At 34.9% G+C, this 24041-nt stretch overlaps 1 long non-coding RNA gene across 1 annotated transcript in view; it reads left to right on the top strand.

The window, feature by feature from the left end:
* The window catches only part of LOC110345477 (uncharacterized), a 62133-nt gene that overhangs the window by 10987 nt on the left and 27105 nt on the right, over positions 1-24041 (top strand). Inside the window, exon 2 of the long non-coding RNA XR_002388849.2 lies at positions 5685-5769. This is a non-coding gene — a long non-coding RNA (uncharacterized LOC110345477). The remainder of the gene's footprint in view (positions 1-5684; positions 5770-24041) is intronic.

Below are 24041 nucleotides of genomic sequence, written 5' to 3'. Positions count from 1 at the left end.
TAAAGCTGTTATTGGACCCTTCTAATATATTTCACACTCTATCTGTAAATTGATAATTTCTAGATTATTTGTTAAATGAAGAAATGAAACTTTCTTATAGTTAGAACCTGTACAGGACTCAGAAGTTGATTAACCTGTGTAGGATTTTCTTGCAAATTTCTGAGTAGCATAATAAAATGGAATGAAAACTAGTACATATTTCACACTCTATATAGTGTAACTATGGGAAACCAAAATTAAATATTGGTTTAGTGTTCTAGTAAGCCTTTGAAAAGTAGGGACAGACCCAGAGCTGTAAACACAAGTTCTCTTTCCTGTCTCAGAAACATGAGGAGAATTTATCATGAGTTTTAGAGGTTAAACTTGTGAGTGCAGAATTGCAGCAGCTCATTATCTAAAAGTGCTTTTTCTTCAGTGCAGGAAAATATTTAAACTTGCTTCATTGACTGCTCCTATTTTTATTCTTCATAAAAGTACTCTAGGGAATGGAGAAAGGTATTGGTAGCAATATTATTCTCCATCCTGGAGAATATGTTTTGATTCCTTTCCATTCAGTTGTCTTTCCTACAAGATTTGTAAAATTGGAGTTGCTTCAGCATCTAACTCTTTTAATGATTAATAAAACCCGTGTAAAGATAGTCTAATGGGTAAAGTCTTATTGAAGTATTTAGTTTACATTCCATTTCTTTGTTATGCAGCAACTGAATGTATAGACATTCCACTCTAAAAGATGTTTTTATGTGAGTGAAATCCTAGTTTGGACATTAGAAAGAGAAATGAAATCAGATTTTCAAAGAGTTACTATTGACATAATTCTGGTGAGACTAGAAAAGGTCAGACCCATGAGACAGGAAATTTTATTGGACTTTGAAGCTTACCCAGTTTGTTTATTCACAATCGCCAGATTTGTATAATTCAACTTTGATGGTGCAAAATAAAATACATCTCATTTTTAAAGCACAGCCAGCCCAACTAAAAATAATGATATCTTTTTAAAATTTGTTTTTAAGTCATCTATAAAAACATTAAAATCTTATTTGTAGGGGATTGTGTGGTATTTTGGTACATGTAGACATTGTATAATGTTTAAATGTTAAACATATCTATTTCCTTATATATCTGTCATTTATGATGAAACTATTTAAAATTTTGCTGAAGTTTTTAAAAATATACAGTACATTGTCATTTATAGTCACACTATTATGCAATAGCATACCAGAACTTCTTATGCCTATCTGACTATAAATAGTGTGTTTCTTGATAGCAAGTCTGCACATTGCACAAATTATATCCTTCACAATCAGTAAGATTTTAGGTCAATTATTTTTAGGAATGGCAAGAAGGGTCTACTGTACTCTGAGTTATAGCTTGGGTTTTTCTACTCCTCCTACTTTATGAGAAATTCTTCTAAGAACTGAAACATTTTTTACATATTTCATTTATTCTTTGCCTTGGCTTTGACTCTGCAAAGAGGCACCTGGTGTAGCTATTTGAGGACACCCATTGAGGGAACCCATTATAGTCTCTATTGTGCAATACTTTTGTTAAAGAATTTCCAAAATGTATTTGGTTTAAAGCCTACAACTTTGTAAGAATTAACATTATTTATTCATATTAGGCTGTATTTTATGAAAACAAAACTATAGTAATGTATTTCCCTGTAAGTAAGGTACTGAAAATTGAATGCAATACTTATATTATTTTATGACAATTACAATTGAAGAGTAAGCTCGATTTTGGAACTGTTCAGGTAGAGTAATTGTTTCACATTGAAAAAACCAGATTATTTCTTTAACAAAAAAATTTTGGCTCAGTCTTCATGCCCTTTCTTGACAAATCTCAGGAAAGTAGAGAACTAACTATTCTTAAAATAATTTTGCCTAAATATTGCACTACATTTTTGCTCAGCTGGAATACTTACATGCAATCAACTTAATGAATATATGTACTTCTCTGCTCTTCCCTTAAACCATAATTTCTAAAGCCAACCAAGAGGACTAGAGCTCAGGCCATCTGTAAATAATTTCTAAAACAATTCTTACTTTGACATGTAGAAGTAAATATTCTGAAAATTCATGATACAAAGTAACCACAGGTTACATCAATTATTTGAGGAAGTAGAATATTAAAAAATGTTTTGTCTTACACTTGCAAAAATGAGAGTATAATACTCATATTAAGTGACTTTTATATTAGTCAGTAGTTCAGATATATGTAACACTCTTGAATTTTTATTGCATGTCATCCTAGGAATTAATGGCTGTCCCTTAATTTGTCCATTTGATATTAAAATCCAAGAATAGAATAACTACATTTGATGAATAATTATATTTTATGAATCATCAGTTTTTTTTAAATTTACGTTTACATTATACTAAAAAGAGAAAAACTCTTTAGAGAAAGCATTTTCTCTAAAATCAGAAAAGAGACTGAGGTTTTCATTCATACCACTTCTCTTCAATATATTACTCAAAGCTTTAGCCAGATCAATGACATAAGAGAAAAAAATAAAAGGGATATGAATAGGAAAGAAGTCAGACTATCTTTATTTCCAGATCCTTCACATAAAAGGCTTAAAATACTCCACCAGAAGAGTCTTAGAGCTAATAAATTCAACTAAGTATGTCAGGATACAAAATCAATATACAAAAATTAATAGCATTCCTATATGCCATAATGAGAGAAAGAAATTAGGAAAATAATCCCATTCACAATAGCTTCAAAAAATTAATACTCAGGGCTGGGGATTTAGCTCAGTGGTTCCGCCACCTGCCTTGCAAGCACAAGGACCCAAGTTTGATCCCCGGTACCAAATAATAATAATAATAATAATAATAATAATAATAATAATAATACCCAGAAGTCAATCTAGGTATTTAAGAGAGAAAAGACCTCTGTAATAAAAACTATAGTCCTCTGAAGGAAGATTGAAGAAGACATTAGAAAGTGAAAAGGCTTCCCCTTTCCTGTATAGGCAGACTCAGTATTGTCAAAATGGCCATATTACCAAAAATGATATAGATGTATAGATTTAATGAAGTTCTTATCAAAATATCAACATTTGTCTCATTACTAGAAAAAGAATTCTAAATTTTATATGGAAACCAAAGAGATCCAGAGAAACTAAAACAGTCCTGAGCAAAAAGAGCAAACTGGAGGCATCAGAATGCTGGATTTCAAGTTATACTAAGAAGTCATAGTAGCAAAACCAGTACAGTATTGGCACATAAATGTATACCAATGAAATAAAACAGAAGCACAGAAACAACTCTATGCACCTTTATCGGTCTGATCTTTGACAAAGGAAACAAAAACATGCATCAAAGAAAAGACAGCTTCTTTAACAATGATGTTGGGAAAACTGGTTATCCACATGAAGAAGACTGAAAGTAGACCCATTTCTTTCATGCTGCATTTAGTCAAACCAAAATGGATCAAAGACCTAAATATAAAAACAGAAGCACTGAAATTGCTGGAAGATAACATAGAGGAGACATTGAATACATTAGCACAGGAAAAATTTTTTTGAACAGAATTCCAGTAGCACAAGAAAAAACACCAAGATTTAGCAAATAGCATTTGCTATATTTAAAAGTTTCTGTGCAGCAAACAGTCAGTAGAGTGAAGAGACAATATAAGGAATGGGAAAAAAATAGACACATAAAATGAATAGACACTTATATGAAGAGGTACAAATAATCATTAAGTATGGAATAAAATTATTCCTCATCTTTAGCCATTAGAGAAATGCAAATCAAAACAATACTGACATTTCATCTTATTTTAGTCACAATTGTTATCATCAAGAACACAAAACTTACAAATATTGTGGGGAAGAAGGAACCATTCTACATTATTGGAATGTAAACTGTTACAAACACTATGCAAATCTCTCAAAAACCTAAACAGACATTTCATTTGACCCAGCCATATCTCTCCTGAATATCTTTCCAAAAGATTTAAAGTCATATATTATAGTGACACATGCATACCCATACTTACAGCATTCCAATTCACAATAGCTTGGCTATGAAAACAGCCTAAAGGTCCATCAACAGATGAATGGATAAGGAAAGTGTGGTATTTATACAATGGAATTTTACTCAGCCATAAAGAAGAGTGAATTCATGTCATTTGTAGGAAAATGGGTGAATTTTAAGACTGCAATATTAAATTAGATAAGTCAGACACAGAGGTTAAATTTTATGTGCTTTCTCTTATATGAGAAACACAAAACACTAAAATAAAGGAGAAATAGCAAGATGCAAGGAGGAAATTTTTTTGGAGATGAGGAAGATTAGGGGAAGAGGATAACGGGAGGGGAGGGGAAGGAAAAGGGATCTGAAATGATCAAATATATATGTGTGTGTGTGTGTGTATATTCCAAAAATACATATATACATATACCTCAAAACAATTATAAATATTATGTTTCACAAATATATAAGAAAAAGCCATAATCTTCAGCCTTACCATTACAATAATGAGCATTTTAATAAGGTGCCAGGTATTCATCTACACCTTAAAATTTGAAAGACACTAAATGATAGCCATTTTAACCAAGTGCTGTTGGAGGACTTCAGTGACCCATTTGTGTTTGTTGTCTAGTAGACACCAAGTGGTGCCATCTTAATTATTGTAGGCTAAAGAGAAAGGGACAGAGATGGTCTTGATATCTAAATAACATTTCATGCCAGAGAAAGGTTAAAAGAATGACATTCTACACCATGTAATGGAAAGGTTTGCAACTGCTCACACAGAGCACTGAGAACACCAGAAGCCACAGTGGTCTTGAGGCTGGATATAGTTTTAGTAAAAAGTGTATCACCCATCATGTTATGTTAATATTGCTATTTTGAAATTATGACATTTCTTGACATTTAAAATCTGCTCTGCTAAGTTCCATTTTCAAGGGTTTAATTTTATAGCTATATAAAAGATAATTCATGGGCCAAATTCACAAGACCAGTTTCCTTTACAAGGAAAATATTGCTTAAGTTTGGGAAAATCTACTTGGGTACGAATCAAATGACAAGATTCACTCTGATAGAGAGGAAAGGTGAAGTATGAGTACTCAGGATGCTGTGAATCCCCAGCCACAACTGGTAGAGGAGCAAGTGCTTGTGGGAGCAAAAGAAACAGCTCTGGCACTCACATCTTGCCTGATGTGGCAGAGAAGATCAGCCCAGAAGACAATCCTGAAGAGTCACCATTTCTCCCAGTCACTTCAAAAAGCAAAACAAAAGTAGGTCAAGAGATATTCAATTAGTTCCTGGTGACATACCTAGATAAGAACTAACAATAATAATATGCATAAATAAGAAAATATCAGCTGCTGTGATTACTCATCTAAGTGGTTTATCAACATTAATTTGTTTAACTCAATTAATAACCTATGGCCAAATCATTCCTTTGGAAAGTTGTAAAAGTGACCCCAATTCTCCTATCATAAATGGCATCTGTATCTTCACCCTTTGCATCTGGGCTGGCCTTAATGACTTGCTCTGACAAGTGGAATAGGGTGGAAGAGATGAAGTACTATTTCTGAGGCTAGGCAGTAAGTGGCTTTGTATGTTTCTAGCACACTCCCAGGAACCCCATCTCCACTGTAGGAGCAAACTCAGGCCTACTCATTTCAACACGGGGAAAAACTCTTTCATGATTGGACTTTCTTTCTTCAACAGGTGTAACTTTCAATCCTGATGTGTCACCTTCTTGGCTTAAGAAATGCCTAGCAGATTAGGAAAGCACGCTCCAGGGTAAGCCTAGGTAGGTGATGGAAGTGTGACCTTGAATACTATGTTTGGCTCTTTGCCTATTCCTCTCTCGCACTCTTCTTCTGCTCTGCTTCCCAGCCACCATCAGTGCCAAGAAGCTTTGCTCTGCCATGATATCTCTGCCTTGGAGCCAGTGGATCATGAGCAAATTAACATCATGAGCAAATTAAACCTGTCCTCCTTGAAGGGCTGTCAGGTATTATGTTGTAGTGATGAGAAAACTAAGTGATGAGAAAACTGACTCTACCACATGCTAGAGTTATGATTTTTTATAATTCTGAATAGAGAAAAGTTTTCTAACATTTTTCTCTATATTGTTGCATATTCAAAATTGAAGAAAATAAGAAATTGGTAGAAGTTGAATTGAGGATATAGTAATGATGTTATATTTTATTCTTGAAAGATCCAAAGAGAGTAGAAGTTAAGTGTTTTCAGACAAAACCAGTAACTATAGAAAGTAATATGTCTGTTGAATAGCTAGATTTAATCACTTCACAATGGATTCACGTTTCAAAGTATTATATGTACATTATCTTATTCACCTTCTCATCAATGGAATACAATACCTGACACCTACAATTTAAAGGAGAAGAAGTTAATTTTGGCTTACATTTCAGTCTATGATCAGCTGGCTCCAGGGCAGGAAGGCATGGCAGAGGGGCAGTGCAGAGAAAAAGCTGCTCACCTCATGGTGGCAGGGCAGAAAAGATTGAAGGGAAAAGCCACAAAGGAGATATGTCACTTCTGGTTGTGCTCCTAGTGACCTGGCTCTTTTGATTACATCCTGCTTCCTAACAGCAAGTTAGCCATAACACCCCATTGTTGAATCACCTTCCAAAAACCCCGCCTTTGAATGCATGAAGCTTTGGGGGAACACCTAGATATAAACCATAAAACATATGATGCATATAATTTCATCAATTAAAAAGTAAATTTTAAAAATGAAAATAATTACCTCTAATTTCCTCAGAGCTGAAGAAAGCATTTGAAGGCATTTAATAATATCCCAATAGATGCAGAAGAGGTGTCCTGAGCCATGTTCTCTCCGATGTCTTTCCTCTTTGGAATGCCAGCATCCTACAGAAACATGGCTGTGGTGGGATATAGACAAGGCTGGAAGAGGTAGCATCCTTAATGGAGCAGTCAGCTTAAACTTTATCAGTCTTGTTTTAAGATAAAATTCTAAATATCCAATTATCAGCTGAGAACTAAAATTTTATGGTCAATCGTGTTGCCCTTTTCCAGCAACATGGACCATTATGATGCCTTTAAATTATCAACTAGGAGTGTAAAGTACCATAAAAAATAATTACACTTTGTCTGTACTAGTTACATTTGGTTAGCCTTTTGGTTGTACTTCTAAAACAAAGTAGTGTACAAAAAGTTGAAGTTCCTTATGTTCCCCTACAAAAGCATATTGTTTTCACATCTCTCCTCAAAGAAAATGGTTATCATTAATTTTAGTACATTGCTTGTACAGATGTTAAAGTTTCCATTAATTCATATGCTATATATTCCTGAAGAAGTATCTCAGTGGTTACTATGAGTTTAATGTAATAATATTGTGGTCTGTACATTATTCTATAATATGCTTTTGCCTACATAACACTGCAATTTTAAATTATTTCATGTAAATACAGCCATTTAAGGCTAGTGAATGTGATTTACTTATTTTGGTACTAAATATTCTATTGTGTGAGATATATATATATATATGTAATTTGTGTATGATATATATATATATATAATTTGATTCTCTATTCCTTTATTGATAGCTGTTTGAGTTGTTTTCATTTTTTTCTTATTGTTTATTACCTACAATGCTATTAGATGCACCCGTGTATTTATCTTTTCATCTATGTGTGACAGTATGCATCTGTGAGAGTGTGTTCAGAATGGAAATGTAGAGTTGTAAATATGATTATTTTCAATTTTATGTTTCCCTCCAAAGTAGTTTTACATTTCCACCTGCTTTATATAAGCTTTCCATTCTCATCTCCTTTTATTCTTTTAAATAATTGTAAATTTTGCCAATATAATGGTTTGAAAGGACATTTTATTTTATTTTACATTTGTTTTTCAACCACTGTTGTCTGGTTTTGTTCTTTTTTTGAGTTACCAATACATATCCTTTATGCCTATTCCATTGGACTGTTTATCATATTCTTATTGACTGATACTATTTGAATTTTTATTGCTTGTAGTAGGTATTAGTTTTATTTTTTCCATTTTTCACTTTTCTTTCAACTCTATAGTTCCTTTTTATATAAATGTTATTTTATGTTAAGTCTTAGTTACTTTTCTCATTGCTGAGACAAAATACCCAATACTCACAAGTTAAGGAATTAAAGGTGTATTTAGCTCATAGTTTGTAGAGGTTTCAGTTCATGGTAGGTTGCCTCCAAGGCAGTGTGGCATAGCAGAGGGGCATCACAAAAGAGAAACTACTCATGGTGGGCAGAAGACAGCACAGAAAGACAAGCAACAAGCCTCTTTCTGTCCCTTATATCTTATCCAGACGACCTGTCCTTAGGGTGGGTAGCACTCACACCCTTAATACTAGCATTGTACCATAAATCAATCCCAGTGTTACTCACTCTAGATCCAGCCACCTCTGAAAAGCCCCACCTATGACCACATGAGTCTTTGGGGGAACATTTAGACACAAGCCATAACACCTGATGATTTAAGTCTTTTTCAAGAAAAGCCTTCTCTGACTACTTTTCCTGACCAAATAAAATTAATTTTAAATACAGTTTTAAAGCTTTTCTTTGTTGATGTTTATATCTATGTCATACAACAATTTTATATATGTTTTGACTCAGGTAATTGATTTTATAATTGAAAAATATAATTCCAATATTATTTCTTGAGCAACTACATTTTCCCCATAATTTTAATGCTTTCTATAATGTATGTATATTATATATTAGTATATGTATATTAATAGATGCATATTATATATTAGTATTTGTATGCTTATATATGTATATTATATATTAGAAGCATTAAATTATATGTAGAGAGATATTTCACAAAAGCTTTAATGTCTTTTTGAATGCTCAATTTTTTTGCTATTGGACTATCTATCCTTGAAGAAATAGTATACATTCTTAATAGTATCATACCTTTATAATAAGTCTGGATATCTGGTTAAAGCAAATCTCCCCAAGCAGTGCACCATCAAATATCATTCTTAATTTATGTATTTAGCTTTTTAATGTAAATATTAGAAGTTGTTTGAAAAATCACAAGGAGTTTTTATTGCAATTGCATTCAATTTTATGATTGATGAAAAGAATTTAGATCTTTAATCTTTCTTTTCAAATCTAAAGATCATATATATATACCATATTCATATATATATTCATATATATATATCATATATACCATGTATATATTACCATATTCAAACATTTTGTAATTCTTGGATTTCTTGTAATTCTTGAAATTCTTCTATTTTAATTTTTATTTATTTTTTCTTAAATTCTTCTATTGGTACATTTTAGGTATATACAACATTTACATTTCTCATTGGGAACTTGTACCTTTACATGATGCATCTTGGTTCTTATTTTTTCCTCATTCCTAGCCCTCCCTTAACCCCCTCCATCCTTCCCTATTTATAAAGACTTTATTTCCATTTTTTCCATTTCTCATCATTTTTCCTTTCCCTTCTTTCCTTTCCCCAGCCCTCCCACTTCTTTCTCATTTGCCCCTTTTCTTCCTATTTCACATTGCATGCTATACATTTTATTCCTTATTTACACTTTCAGTTTCTCACATCAGAGAAAGTATTTGGTATTTATACATGTGTATTCTATTTATTTCACTTAAGAGTATTGGGTCAATGTGCATCCATTTAGCTATAAATGTCTCTGATTTCTCATTTTTGATGGCTGAGTAGTACTCCATTTATTAAAAAACCACATTTTCTTTATCCAGTCTCCAGTTGATGGGCATTTGGGCTGTTTCCATGTTTTAGCTCTCACAAACTGTGCTGCTATGAACATGGGTGCACATATATCACTGTGCTATGACTCTTTTAATTCTTTGGGGAAGATCCTCATCAGGGGAATAGCAGGGTCAAATGGGACTTCCAGTCCTAGTTCTATGAGGTATCACCATACTGATTTCCACAGTGGTTGCACTAGTCTACACTCCCACCAGCAGTGGAGCAGGGTTCCTCTTTCCCCACAGCCCCGTCAGCATTTGTTATTGGTTGATTTCATGATAGCAGCCATTCTTTCTGGAGTGAAGTGGAATCTTAGCATTGCTTTCATTTGCATCTCTCAAATGACCAGTGATGTTGAACATTTTTTCATGTATTTATTTGCTATTTCTGCTTCTTTGTCTGGGAAATGTCTGTTCATTTCACATGCCCATTTTTGAATTGGGTCTTTAAATTTTGAAGGTCTGATCTTTTTAAGTTCTTTATAGATTTGAGATAGTAGACCTTTGTCTGAGGAAGAGCAGGTGAAGATTTTTTCCCACATTGTGGGTTGTCTCTTCACACTGCTGGTGGTTTCTCTTGCTGGGCAGAAGCTTTTTAATAAGAAGAGATCCCACTTGTTTATTGTTTGTGCTAGTTCATGGGCAACTGAGGTTTTGTTCATTAAATCTTTTCCTACGCTGATGTCTTCAAGAGTTCTACCTAACATCTGTTCCAGCCAGTTCAGCATTTCTATTTTAATATTGAGATCTTTAATCCATTTTGATTTTAGTGTAGTGCATGGCGAGAGATATAGGTCTAGTTTTAATCTTTGGCAAGTTAAAACCCTATTTTTTCAGCACCATTTATTAAAGAGGCTATTTTTCCTCTAGTGGGGGTGTTTGGCTCCTTTATCAAAGATGAGATGGCAGAGTGTGTCTGGCATTGTTTCTGCATCTTCTAATCTGTTCCATTGGTCCTCAGGTCTGTTTCTTTGCCAGTACCATGGTGGTTTTATCACAGTACCTTTGTAGTATAGTTGCAAGCTGGGGATTGTGATACCCCCTGCCATGTCTCTGTTACCTAGAATTGCTTTTGTTATTCTGGGTCTCTTCTTGTTCCAAACAAATTTTTGGATTGTTTTCTCAAGGTCCGTGAAGTATGCTCCTGGGATCTCTATTGGAATTGCATTAAATCTACATAGCAGTTTAGGAAGTATGGCCATTTTCACTATATTAATCCTTCCCAACCAGGAGCAAGGGATGTCTGTCCATTTTCTGATATCATCTTCAATCTCTCTTTTCAGAGTGCCATAGTTTTCAGAGAAGAGGTCTTTGATTTCTTTTGTTAGGTTGATTCCTAGGTATTTCAGTTTTTTGGATGCTGTTGTGAAAGGAATTATTTACCCTATTTCTCAGTGAGTGTGTCATTCATGTAGAGGAAAGCTATTGATTTTTGTGTGTTGACCTTGTAACCATCTACTCTAGTGAATTTGGTTATTAAGTCTAGAAGACTTTTGGTGGAATTCTTGGGGTCTTCTATATAGAGTATCATGTCATCTGCAAATAATGACAATTTGACTCCTTCATTTCCTATCTTTATTCCTTTTATTTCTTTCTCTTGTCTAATTGTTGTGGCTAATGTTTCCAGAACTATAGAACAAGAGTGGTGATAGTGGAAATCCTTGTCTTGTTCCTGATTTTAGTGTGAAGGATTTCAGTTTTGGACCATTTAGTATGATATTGGCTGTTGGTTTTTCATAGATGGCTTTTATCAGTTTGAGGTAGAGACCAACTATTCCAATTTTTTGTAGGGTTTTTTCATAAATGCATGTTGGACTTTGTCAAATGCTTTTTCTGGATCTGTGGATATAATCATATGGTTTTTGTCCTTAGCTCTATTGATATAGTGTAATACATTGATTTTTTTGTGTATGTTGAACCATCCCTTCATTCCTGGGATGAATCCCACTTGATCATGGTGTATGATCTTCTTGATGATCTTCTGCATTCTATTTTCCAGGATCTTATTAAGGATTTTTGCATCTTATGTTCATTGGTGAGATTGGCCTATAATTCTCCTTTTTGGTTGGGTCTTCCTCTGCTTTGGAATCAAGGTGATGCTTGCTTCCAGGAATGAATTTGGGAGTATTGCTTCCCTTTCAATTTCATTGAAGTGTTTAAACAGTAGTGGCAGTAGTTCCCCTCTAAATGCCCGGGCTTTTCTTAGTTGATAAATTTTTAATTAGGTTTTCAATTTCCTTGGTTGATATTGGGTTGTTTAGAATTTTTAGGTGGTCTTCATTCAACTTTGGTAATTCATATGTATCTAGAAATCTGTCCATTTCTTCTGTGTTTTTCATCTTATTGGCATATAGGTTCTGGAAGTAGGTATTGATGATCCTCTGGATTTCTGCTGGGTCTGTTGTCATTTCACCCTTTTCATTCCTAATTGCATGGATTTGGGCCTTTTCTTTCCTTTTTCTGATAAGTTTGGCTAAGGGTTTGTCGATTTTGTTGATTCTTTCGAAGAACCAACTCTTGGCTTCATTGATTTTTTGTATCATTCTCTTAGTCTCCATTGCATTGATTTCTCCTCTCATCTTTATAATTTCCTCCCTTGTATGAGCTTTGGAGTTGTCCTGCTCTTCTTCTTCTAGAAGCTTGAGGTTCAGCATCATGTTGTTTAATTGGGCTCATTCTGTTTTCCTAATATGCATATTCACTGCTATGAATTTCCCTCAAAAGACTGCTTTCTTTGTGTCCCATAGATTCTGATATGTTGTATTGGCATTGTCATTTAATTGAAGGAACTGTCTGATTTCTTCTTTAATTTCCTCTGTGACCCACTGGTTATTCAGAAGTGTGTTGTTCAATTTCTACATGTTTATGAAATTTTTTGAGTTTCTTTTGCTATGGATCTCCAATTTCATTGTACTATGGTCTGATAATCTACAGAGGATAACTTCAATTCCTTTGCACTTACTTAAACATGTTTTATGTGTGAGTATGTGGTCTATTTTGGAGAATGACCCATGTGCAGCTGAGAAGAATGTGTATTCTGTTTTTGTGGGGTGGAAGAGTCCGTAAAAATCTGTTAAGTTCATTTGTTGAAGAGTTCGATTGAGTTCTAGTATTTTGTTACTTATTTTTAGTCTAGTTGATCTATCTATTTGTGACGGTGGGGTGTTGAGGTTCTCCATTAAAATTGTATTAGTGCATATATGACTTTTCATGTCCATTAGTATTTGTTTTATATAGTTGGGTCCACTAGTGTTTCATGCATAGATATTTATGATTGTCATCTCTTCCTCTTGGATTCTTCCCTTTACAAGGATGTAGTGTCCTTCTTTGTCTCTCTTAATCAGTGTTAGTTTGAAATCTACTTGATCTGTCAAGAGCATAGCTACTCCTGCTTTTTTTCAAGTTCCCATCACATGGAGTATTGTTTTCTACCCTTTAACTTTCAGTCTATGAGTTTCCTTTTGAATTAAGTGTGTTTCATGTATGCAGGATATTGTTGGATTTTGCTTCTTAACCCATTCTGCCAGTCTACTTCTTTTGATTGGTGAATTGAGACCATTAATATTGATGGTTATAACTGAAACATATTGAGTTATCATTGCCATGACTTTTTCTTTTTGTTGGATTCTCCCCCTTTACATTTAATTTCTTGTCAGGCCAGATGGGTTCATTCTGCTTTGGTTCCTGGGGTTGTGATCCTCAATGTCTGTTCCTAGGATATTGTATAAAATTCTTTGGAATGCTGGTTTGGTATTCATGAAGTTCCTAAGGTGCTCTTTGTCATGAAACTATCTTATTTCTCCATCCATTTTGAAAGGTAGTTTTGCAGGGTGCATCAATCTGGGTTGGAGGCTGTTTTCTTTTAGGGCTTGGAATATGCCACTCCAAGCTCTTCTTGCCTTGATGGTTTGTGTTGAGAAGTCTGCTGTGATTCTGATGGGATTTCCTTTGTATGTGATTTGTTTCTTTTCTCTAACTGCTTGTTGAACTTTGTTCTTCTGTTGAGTTTCTGGAATCTTAACAATTATATGCCTATGTGTAGATTTTTTTATTAAGGCTATTTGGAGTCCTATATGCCTCACTTATCTGTATGTCAAGCTCTTTTCCCCTACTTGGGACGTTTTCTGCCATTACGTCTGTGAACAGATTTTTTATGTTGTCTGCACTATCTCTTATTTCTTTATTGACTCCAATCAGTCTTATGTTATTCTTCTTTGCATAGTCTAGCAGGTGCTGGATGGATTTCTCATGTTCCCTTATAATTCTGAAGCAATTTTTCTTTTCCTGGTCACTAATTGCCATCTTATCTTCTATATCTGAAATTCTGTCCTCACCTTGGCTCATTCTGTTGTGTAGACTTTCAGTACAGTTTTTCATGTCCTGGAAATCTATTTGCATCTGTTTTATGGATTCCATTTGTTTCCTATGTTTGGATTCCATCATGTTCCTCAGCTCCTCTCTAGATTTATTAATCGCGTCTTGCACTAGGAGTGCAGTCTCTGCTGTTATCTTAGAAATTATTTCTGGTTTCATTTTTTCCAGATCCCCTTTTGTTGCCAGTTCAATGGGTCCAGGTGGTTGATTATCAGAGTGTTCCATCTCATTTCCCTTTGGGGTTGCTGTAGGTGATCTAGAGGTCTGGTTTTGAGATTTATTTACATGTCTTCTCATTTCGACTGGGTGTGGGGGGTGGGAGGGTGCTTTTGGCACCGGCAGGGCTAGCTCACCTCCTCTGAGCTGGGAGAGGTGGGACAGGGGCCGTGAGTGGCTTGAGGGATGGTGGCCTGGAGCCCCTTCCTCTAGGCTGGGAGTGGTGGGAGGGATGGTGCCCCAAAAGCCGTTTCCTCTGGGCCGGGAATGGCAGGAGGGATGGTGGCTGGGAAGCACCTTCCTCTGGGCTGGGATCAGTGCACTGGATGGTGGCCCAGAAACCCCATCCTCTGGGCTGGGAGGGGTGGGTGGGATGGTGGCCCAAAAGCCCTTTCCTCTGGGCTGTGAGTGGAGGGATGGATGGTGGCCAGGAAGCCCCTTCCTCTGGGCCAGGTGGACGAGGCTGGATGGTTTCCCAGAAGCCCCTTCCTCTGGACCAGGAGCAGTGGGACTGGGGCCCAAAAGCTGAGTGGAGGGACTGATTTTGGCCCAAAAGCCCTTTCCTCTGGGCTGTGAGTGCTTGAGCAGGTATTCTACAGGATAGCCCAGACCTGAAGTCAGCCTGAGGTGTGGGCAATACACAAATGACAGTCACTATTGAGTTTTTGCAACTCTGTTCTGTATCCATAGTATCCCATCCTCAGGCTGTAGGGCATACTTCTTTGCTTTTACTCTCTCTGCAGGAGGGAGTGAGGACTCAGGGTAAGGGGAGAGGAGGGGAGGGGGCTTCCTGGCCTCAGCTGCCACAGGTCTGGAGGTGGCAGGGTTGGGGCCTCAGTGCCATCGGAGATGTCCTGCTCTCAGGGTGGAAAGCGACTGCACCTCCAGGACTCCGCTCTGCTCCTGGAAGCTGGCTGAGGCCTCCTCAGTCTGCTCCAAGTCTTGAGGTACCAGAGCCTTGATCAGACTCTAGGGGCACAGCTGCCTACCCTCTTTCCCAAGATCTCACCTCTGCTCACACCTGTCGCAGGCCCTCTGCCTGCATGGTATACTTGGCCTCCACCAGCTCCAGCTGCTTCTTCATGAGGAGCCAAGAAGAGTCAGCAACCCACACTCCCGAAGCCATGCTGTGCCTCAGGGTCCTACCCAATTCTTCTATTTTAAAACTGAGGATTATTAAGGTATGATTTACATAGAGTAAAATATACTTATTTAAGTGTTCCATTCAATGCATTTGAACAAACGTATAAAGTCATGTAACCTCTATCCCAGAATGCAGAACTTTTTCATCATTCCTCCAATGATTTGAATGTGTGACTCTCAAAGTTCATATGTTGTAATCCTAACCCTGAAAATGATGGTGTTAGTTGATGATTAGGGTAGGTGGTTTGGTCATAAGGGATCTACCCTCATTAATGGGATCAGTGTCCTTATAAAAAGGACCCCAAAGAGCTTTCTGTTCCTTCCACCATGTGAAAATGTAGCAAGATGCCATCTATTGTGAGGAATGGGCCCTCACCAGACAATACATTTGTTGCTGTCTTGATCTCAGACTTCCCAGAATCCAGAAGTGTGAGAAATATAGTTTTGTTGTTTGTAAGGCACCCGATTTATGATATTTTGGTTATAGTACTGAATAGACTAAGACAAAGTCCAAAATTTCTTTGTATTTCTTTCAGTTAACCCCTTTCCTACCACCACCCTTAGACAGTTACTGATCTAACTTTGGTCCTTAAAATATTGTCTTTCCCAGGATATCATATAAGTAGAATCATACTGTGTATGTGACTTTCTTTACTTACTACAAAGTTTTTTGGATACAGCCATGTTATTCTATGTGTGTGATTTGTTTCTTTTTATTTAACCTTTTTAGTTCAAGTGAATGGACATGGTGTGATTTATTGGTCCATTTAACAGTTGTGAATATTTAGTTTGTTTCCAGATTTGAGTGAAAATGAATAAGGCTGGCAAAAACATTCATTCATTCATTCATTCATTCATTCGCAGATTGTATGTGACCATATCTTTTCATTTCTCTTGAATAAACACATTGAAATTATATTGCTAGATCATATGGTAAGAATATTTTTAAGTTAACTACCTATTTTTCAAAGTAAATATATTGTTTTACATTCACACTGATAGTATGAACAACCTTTTCTGAGAATTTTCTTTCATGTGCATATTGGACATCTTTTCTTTGTGGTAAATTGTGTATTAAAAGTTGCATATTTGTTTTAACTGTATGGTTTCTCTTCTTTTTATTGATTTCTAATAGTAATAATCTATTTTATTTTTGCTATTATGAATGGTATCTCTTTTCCCACAATTTTGGATTATTTTTGGTATATACAGTGCTGTTTGTTTTGAAAACTGATCTTATACCTAAAATTTTATTGAGTTCTTTTTTATTTTTCCATTAATTCACTGTGGTTTTCTTGAAAGTTGAAGATAGATAAGCACATTGTCTTTAAATAATGAGAAATTTTATCTCTTATTTTCCAATACTATATGCCATTTTATTGTCTTTTTGCATTTTTGACAACTGTAATAAAATACTGAATGGAAGAAATAACATCCTTGATTTCTTCTTGCTTGTCATGGAAATACTTTTAAAATTTCATTCTTATGACTAGTACATATGTTTTTTTAGCACATACTTTATCAGATTAAGGATCTTTTTATACTTCTACTTTTCTAAGAGCTTGTAAAAATTCATAAATCAGTACTGAATATTATATGATGTTAGAAATTTAAATTTATTAATGTGGCTAATTATGCTTTTGAGATTAAAATATTTTTAAATTCTGAAAGTAAATTAGACCTGATTGTTATATTTGGACACTGATTGACTAATATGTTATTGAGGACTTTTTTTTTGGTACTGAGGATTGAACTCAGGACCTTGCCCTTGCGTGGCAGGCTCCAGAACCACTGAGCTAAATCCCCACCCCATGAGGACTTTTATAATTGAGATTGGTCTATAATTTTCTTGTAAAAACATCCCTTAATTAGAGTTAATGATATTTATGAAATATTAAGAAATGTATGGTATTGCATTCTTTTTCTTCCTATCCTCTAAAATAGAAAATATTTTGGAAAATATATATTGTATTTCATACATATTCTTTCATTTTTCTTATTTTGAAAGTTTTTATTCAGTTCTTGAAATTAGTATTTTGAGGACTATCCTTTGATCTGAGTTTAAAATATAATGGTGTAAATATGTTTAGAGTGTACTAATTTGAAAATCTTTGTTATCTAATTTAAAACATCAAATATTTTTAGCTTCTACATACTATTTTCTCTTCTATAAAATTCAGTATTTTCCCTTCTCATTTCTTGAATGGCCTTATTGAAGTTCTGCTTGCTTTGTTAAATTTTTCAAATGGTGGTCACTATAGTAGTTGATTTTTGACATTCAAAATTTTTCCAATTTCATTAATTTTTGCTACTAAAGATTATTTTTATTTTAAATTTATAGTTTCTGTTTCTGTGCTAACTTTTGCTTGTTTGGTTGACTATCTGAACTATGTTGATTTTCTTAAATTAAAACATTTTGTTCTGGTTTGGCGTATGCCTGTGATCCCAAAAATTGGGAGTGGTAGGAGGAGCATAAGTTCGAACACAGACTTGGCTACCCAGTGAGTTCAAGGCCAGCCTAAACTATGGAGGGAGACCTTGTCTGAAGAATCAAAAATAAATAAATATTATAAAATTAAGGATTGTACATTAATATTATTTGTTTAGCCAGTATTTTGGCAATGTCACACAAAGTTTAATATTTCATTGCTTCATTTTCTTTCAGAATTCAACAGTGTCTTCTCTATTATAATTTCCTCCATAACTTATGAGTTATCATAAAGTTAATTTGGTTGGCAAAAATGCTGCATTTCTGCCTGGGGATGTAGCTTAGTGGTAGACCACATACTTAGCATTTATGAGGCCTAGGTTTGTTTCTCAGCACTACGCATACAAACATACATACACAGACACACACAGAATCACACACACAGAGTTGTTTTTATTTTCCACCACTTCCTATTTCATAGACCTTTACTTTTATTAGGGATAAAATGTCAGGTAAGTAATACTTTTTTTCCCTAGTCACTCTAAGGTGATAAAAAATTTTCTTGGGAGCCAACAGTCAGTCAAAAGACTTCAAAAATTTCAAAATTTTTATTTAATTCATTAATTAATACTGCATATTTTAATTTTAAATTTTCACTTTTTCCCATATAAAGCCTATATCAAGTGTAAAGAAATCAGGATATCAATGAGAGAATATAATATGTCTTGTAGAAACTATTTTGAAACTTTTGAGACTTCCTTTTGGTTCTAGCTGCTCAGATATTATGTACCTCAATTGTTAATAAAATAATGAATAATTTCTATTATGATATGTTCTCATCTGTATATAACTAGAACGGATATATCAGTTGTGTTGTTAGACTCTAGTAAAACTGACCAAAGTGAAATATTACAAAAACGGAACTCAAAGAAATAAAAATATTGAAATCAAGAGTATTATGGGCCGGGGATGTAGCTCAGTGGGACAGTGCCTGCCTGGCAAGTGTGAGGTCCTCAGTGCGATCCCGGGTACCCCCACCCCCAAAAAGACTATTATAGATCTAAATGCTTGTTAATATATTTTATCTACATTGTTACTAATTTATAGTCTTCTACAATTCATAACTTCTACAATTTTATAAACTCCCATGGTAATTATGTTTAAAATTTCTTTTTGAAATTACACTGTTTTGCTACATGCATTTTGGAACTTATTTCATAAGGGGAGATAAGTTCATTTTCATGCTATGCAATGTCTAGATTTTCCTTTAATTATTTAAAAACTATCCTTAATACGTAATCTTTTCATACCAAGATATACCCCCTTTATTAATTAAATATTTGGCACAATCTTCCAAAATCTGGATTTTTATTCCTTCCTGGTCTCTTGTCATTTAGCTGAGGTCAGCTAAGTTGATGATAATGAAATGAGTCAAATGAAAGGAAAACCTTGTAATATTTTCAAACACTAGACAATGTGTAAATCACTCTAGGAGGTGAGATTTTTTTTTCCTTATCCTCTACCCTAACAGAGAAGTCAGGCATTAGGACTAACAATCATGATGCAATGTGGCAAGTGCTCTTGCAGAGGTCTTTGCATATAGAGTAATTGTGTTGCTGGGTCCAGGGAGGAAAAGAGGCAAAGTAACAAAGCAGTAAATGAGTTTTTGGCTTTCTCATTCAGATGAACAAAGTATTGTGGACTAGCATGTAAAAGGTAGGATGCTGTGGGTAACCCAGAATTAAGTGTTTTGCTTGTTTAGTATGAGTGGGTCACATTGTGTATTAGAAATTTTGTGCCTAAAACGTAACCAAGGAATCAAAGTATGAAGTGTCAACTTTACCCTACTAATCTTGGTTAGGTAGAATGTTCATAATGCAAGCAGATGATGTCTTGCTTTAAATTCTCCAAAAGAAGAAGTTGAGACACTTTGATGCAGGTAGTTTTATTTGATAGGTTCATCAGTAAACGGTAGTAAAGGATGTAGGAGACTTGCATAAGGAATAAAGAAAGCAATAAATGAGTGTGCTGCTGGTTTAGGTAAAGGGGGGACTCTGCAAATGACTCTGCAAAGCATACAGAATGCCTGCCAAAACTACCTATTTAAAGGATAGTGGATTGGTAAACGTTTCCACCGATACATTTTATTGGTTGAGGGTTCCCTAGGAGTTTTAACTGCTTGAACTATCCAGGCTGTCCTGGTTTTTGGCCTGAGGTAACCTCCACAGCTTCAATGTTTTTTTTTTTTTTTAAATACAGAGAATACAGAGATATTAGACATCTTTTGCATATTGCCATACTACAGCGCTAGCCATAATCTAAGAAGCGTACCAAAAGAAATCTGCTATATAAGTGAATAAAAAGAGGTAGAATGGCAGTCTGGTCTTGGATAGACTATTCAATACTACAGTATCTGATCACAAAATATATTTTGCTCATCAAATCTCCACTTGTTTTCCAGTTATAACAAAAGTAATTACTGCAAATATTTTTACTTATTCATTGTGTTAGTTTGGGTTTTCTGATAAGCAGATGCTAAAATAGGATTAAACATGGAAAAAAAGGGAGGGAGCTAGAGATTAGAAAAGACATAAGCCCACAATATAGGTCAATCCTTATAGAGGAGATGAAGGAAAGAACAGTGAGTTCTAAGACAGTTTTAGAAAGATATGAGGAGTCTTCAAGCCAATCAGTATAGTTCTGTATTTATTAGGAATGGTCTACCTCAGCTCCTACTGTGCCCAGTTATCAGCAGTGTGATCAACAGCAGTGTGATCTTGGCCCTCCACTCACTGATGAGTACAAAGGCCAGTTAATTAGATCTTGTACTGGGACTGCAGAAAGGCACATTTCTATCCCAATCATACATCATTTTTGACAAATGAAGGAAAATTCTTGTGAATCAAAAATAAGTACTAGAACTCCAGATTTTCCTTTTATTAGGGCTTGCAAAAGGTCATTATAGAGGGGTCTATCAAATTCTAACTAAAATGGGGAATGCTATACTCCTCCTGAGAAGAACACAGGATTCATCTGTGGAATCATATACTACTACAACTACTGTACCGAATTATAAAAGTGACCCAGCTAAACTTTAAGGTGTATGTGGGACAATGTGGGCCTCAGAACAGGAATCACCAAGGGCGGAAGGTCTATGCAGTAGGCATTCACATAATGTAAGTTTACCTGGCATTTGTCTTACTGTTAAAGTAATTACTGGTAAAGTAATTACTTTCTCATATCTTTTCTATATTTTCTCCTGGATTCTCCTGGTAATATCCCTCACCTTCACAACCAAATCCTCTTAGGTATTGCAAAACATCTTCTACCTTAACTTCTTCAAGTCTAGTCTATTTGCACTGTATTCTACCAATAGTTACCTCCTGCAGCTATTTGGTTGGAGTTCCAGATATGTGACAACTCTTCTGGGTGTGTAAATTCCTTAGTGAAATAAAGCCACCATGTATTATGCAAAAAATGAAGAGAAAGTTTCCATCTGTCTTTAGAGATAAATATTTATAAATTAATCATAGATATTGAAAACAAAAGGTAAAATATTAATCTGGTGTCACCCACAGTTTTTTCGTAGAGATGTCAGTTAAAAAATGTCTTTCCTCAGCACTTTGATATAGCTCCTTTTTCTGTCTTTTAGAGAGAGAGAGAGAGAGAGAGAGAGAGAGAGAGAGAGAGAGAGAGAGAGATGAGTTCATTTGGAGTTGTACCAAAAGACAAATCTTTGGGAAAATCATCATGTCATCTTCAAGATTTCTTTTCTTTTTCATGACTGGTTTTTACTGGGAGACTTGCTTAATGGTTCCTTCCTGAAGATTACTTCTGCTTAGGAGACTTCTCACTCCCTTTTTTCTTAGCTGGCCCATCCTACCCATTTGCTAGCCATGCCTGGACATGTTGCAATCCCAGTGATGGACAGGCTCTATCAGATTTATCTGTTCCACTGAATGTTCAACCCCAGTTACTGTTTCAGGCTACTGATCTTCCTTAATACTGTGGCATTTCATTTGTTCTCTGAAGCAGTGTTATTTTTTCCATCAGAGTTATTGGAGCATTTACTAACTGATTATATCCCTGAGCACAATGATAAAATTGTATTCTTAACTCAAAAGGAGATAACCCATGTCAAATTGATTTTACTTTAATACATTTGGCTCTGTCTTTTCACCCATGCCCTCCTACAGAAATCCAATTGAATTTTTGCATTCATCTTAAAAGTAATAGAACACAAAAATAGAAAAATAACACTTGGTCACTCATCAAAAAAAATTGAGCAAAATGTACTGAACATTTTTCAGCTCAGTGTATTGTACTATTATGAAATGAAAACCAATAGTAAGGAAATTCAAATAGCAGCTACTTCTTACTGAAACCTCTGGGCTGGGAACTGATAAGTACTTTATGGAAACTATTTCTAATCTTTATAGCTACCTTCCAAGTTGAGTAAGATTATCATCCAAATTCCCCATTTGAGAATTAAGGGCTACTTTTATCATCTTTACAAGTATGAACTTTTTCATAATTTTGTTTTCAAACACAGCGCTTCATAATTTTTTATTTAATAAACGTTACACATGTAAAATATGTCAAACAAACTGAATGGATAAATCATGGCTGTTACCTTCAGAACACTTTTCTTAACTTTACCCTTTTAAAGTTGATTCATAAAATAATCCTGGCTCAAAATAAGAAACAGCTGTGAATAGCTCTTGAAGCATCAAGTGACTAGTAGGATTGGATCCCTGAAAGGTCACTCTCACATCTAAGAGTCCAATTCCCAAAGTTCCAGTTTGTATTTTATAGAATCCTGGGGTTCTTTTGCAGCTACAAGCAGACCAGGGAATAGATTTTGGGGCAGTATTGTGGATTTTTAAATAACTATTTCAAGCAGAGCATCTCTAGTTTTATTTGTTTTATGCAGTGAGGTTTCATATAAAATACATTTTAAATACCTAGAATTCTCTAATACATAATGTTTTATAGAGAAAACTGCACAATTACTTCAAGTTTTCTGGTAAGTTGGTATCTTTTTTGTTTGACAGCCCTATTATTAAAATAAGCCATACATATTCAGGTTTCATCTGCTTTGCTTTCAGGAATCAGGTAGCAGTTATGATCATGAGTAGTGATATCTCAATTCTTGCATTATAAACTTGAGACCACTATTTTTTTAGTGGTGATGTGACTTTAAGAAATATGCTTAACCTTTCTGAGCATCAGACTTCTTAGGTATAAACTGAGGATAACAGTGGTTCATTGTCAGATTGATTAGATGAATATAAACTAATGTGTTTCACATGGTAAATAATAAAAAGCTTAGCTATAATTATTAAATACTTGCTTAATTATTTGTATCACCTTCAATAATGCCTAATAACTCCTTAAGACATGACAATAAAAGACATTGTCAATAGACTTTTATGTCACTTTCTGATATTGCATTTAATTATTTTCTAGGCATATAGTGTATGGTTCAATTTGTACTCTTTATTGTTATGATTTGCTATGCTACTGCTATCACTGTGTAGTTTTCTGGAACTGTTGGGCCAGTGTATTAGTCAGTTTTCCTGTTGCTAGGATCTAAAACCCAACTTTCATATTTTAAAGAACAAAATGGTTTGTCTCACAGTTTCAGAAAGTTTAGTTCATGACTTTCCTGACCTAAATGCAGATATATCATGGTAGAAGGTCATGAAGGAACAAAGCTGCTCAGTTCATGGCATCTGGGAAGTAGTGCAGGGAAAGAGCATTACTGCAAAATAAGACATGGACTATGTATAGTATCCCAAGGTCATGCCTCTGTGACCTACACAGAAACACCCAGAAGTTATTACCCAGAAGTTAACACCCAGAACTTATACCCAATTACTAATGGCCAGCATGGTTCTTAATGCAGTCAATTTCACACATTGTGATTAATGATCACAATCCACCCCTTCTGAACTTGATAACCAGACATATCTTCTTAAATGATACTTAATTTCCAAATTAGAAAAAAATATCAAGTTAATAACTCCACTTGACACGATCAATCTGTTTTCCATACAACTGGAAGCATACTAATTCTCTCCCTAAAGTCTCAACAGATCCCATCTTTCAAAAGTCCAAATCAAAGTCTCTTCTGAAACCCAAGGGCA

Source organism: Heterocephalus glaber, unplaced genomic scaffold (assembly GCF_053883595.1).
Source record: "Heterocephalus glaber isolate CG9 unplaced genomic scaffold, H.glaber_assembly_v1.0 deba00001543, whole genome shotgun sequence".
Taxonomy (NCBI): domain Eukaryota; kingdom Metazoa; phylum Chordata; class Mammalia; order Rodentia; family Bathyergidae; genus Heterocephalus; species Heterocephalus glaber.
Note: the sequence above shows the minus strand (reverse complement) of the source record. Positions and strands in the feature narration are given on the sequence as shown.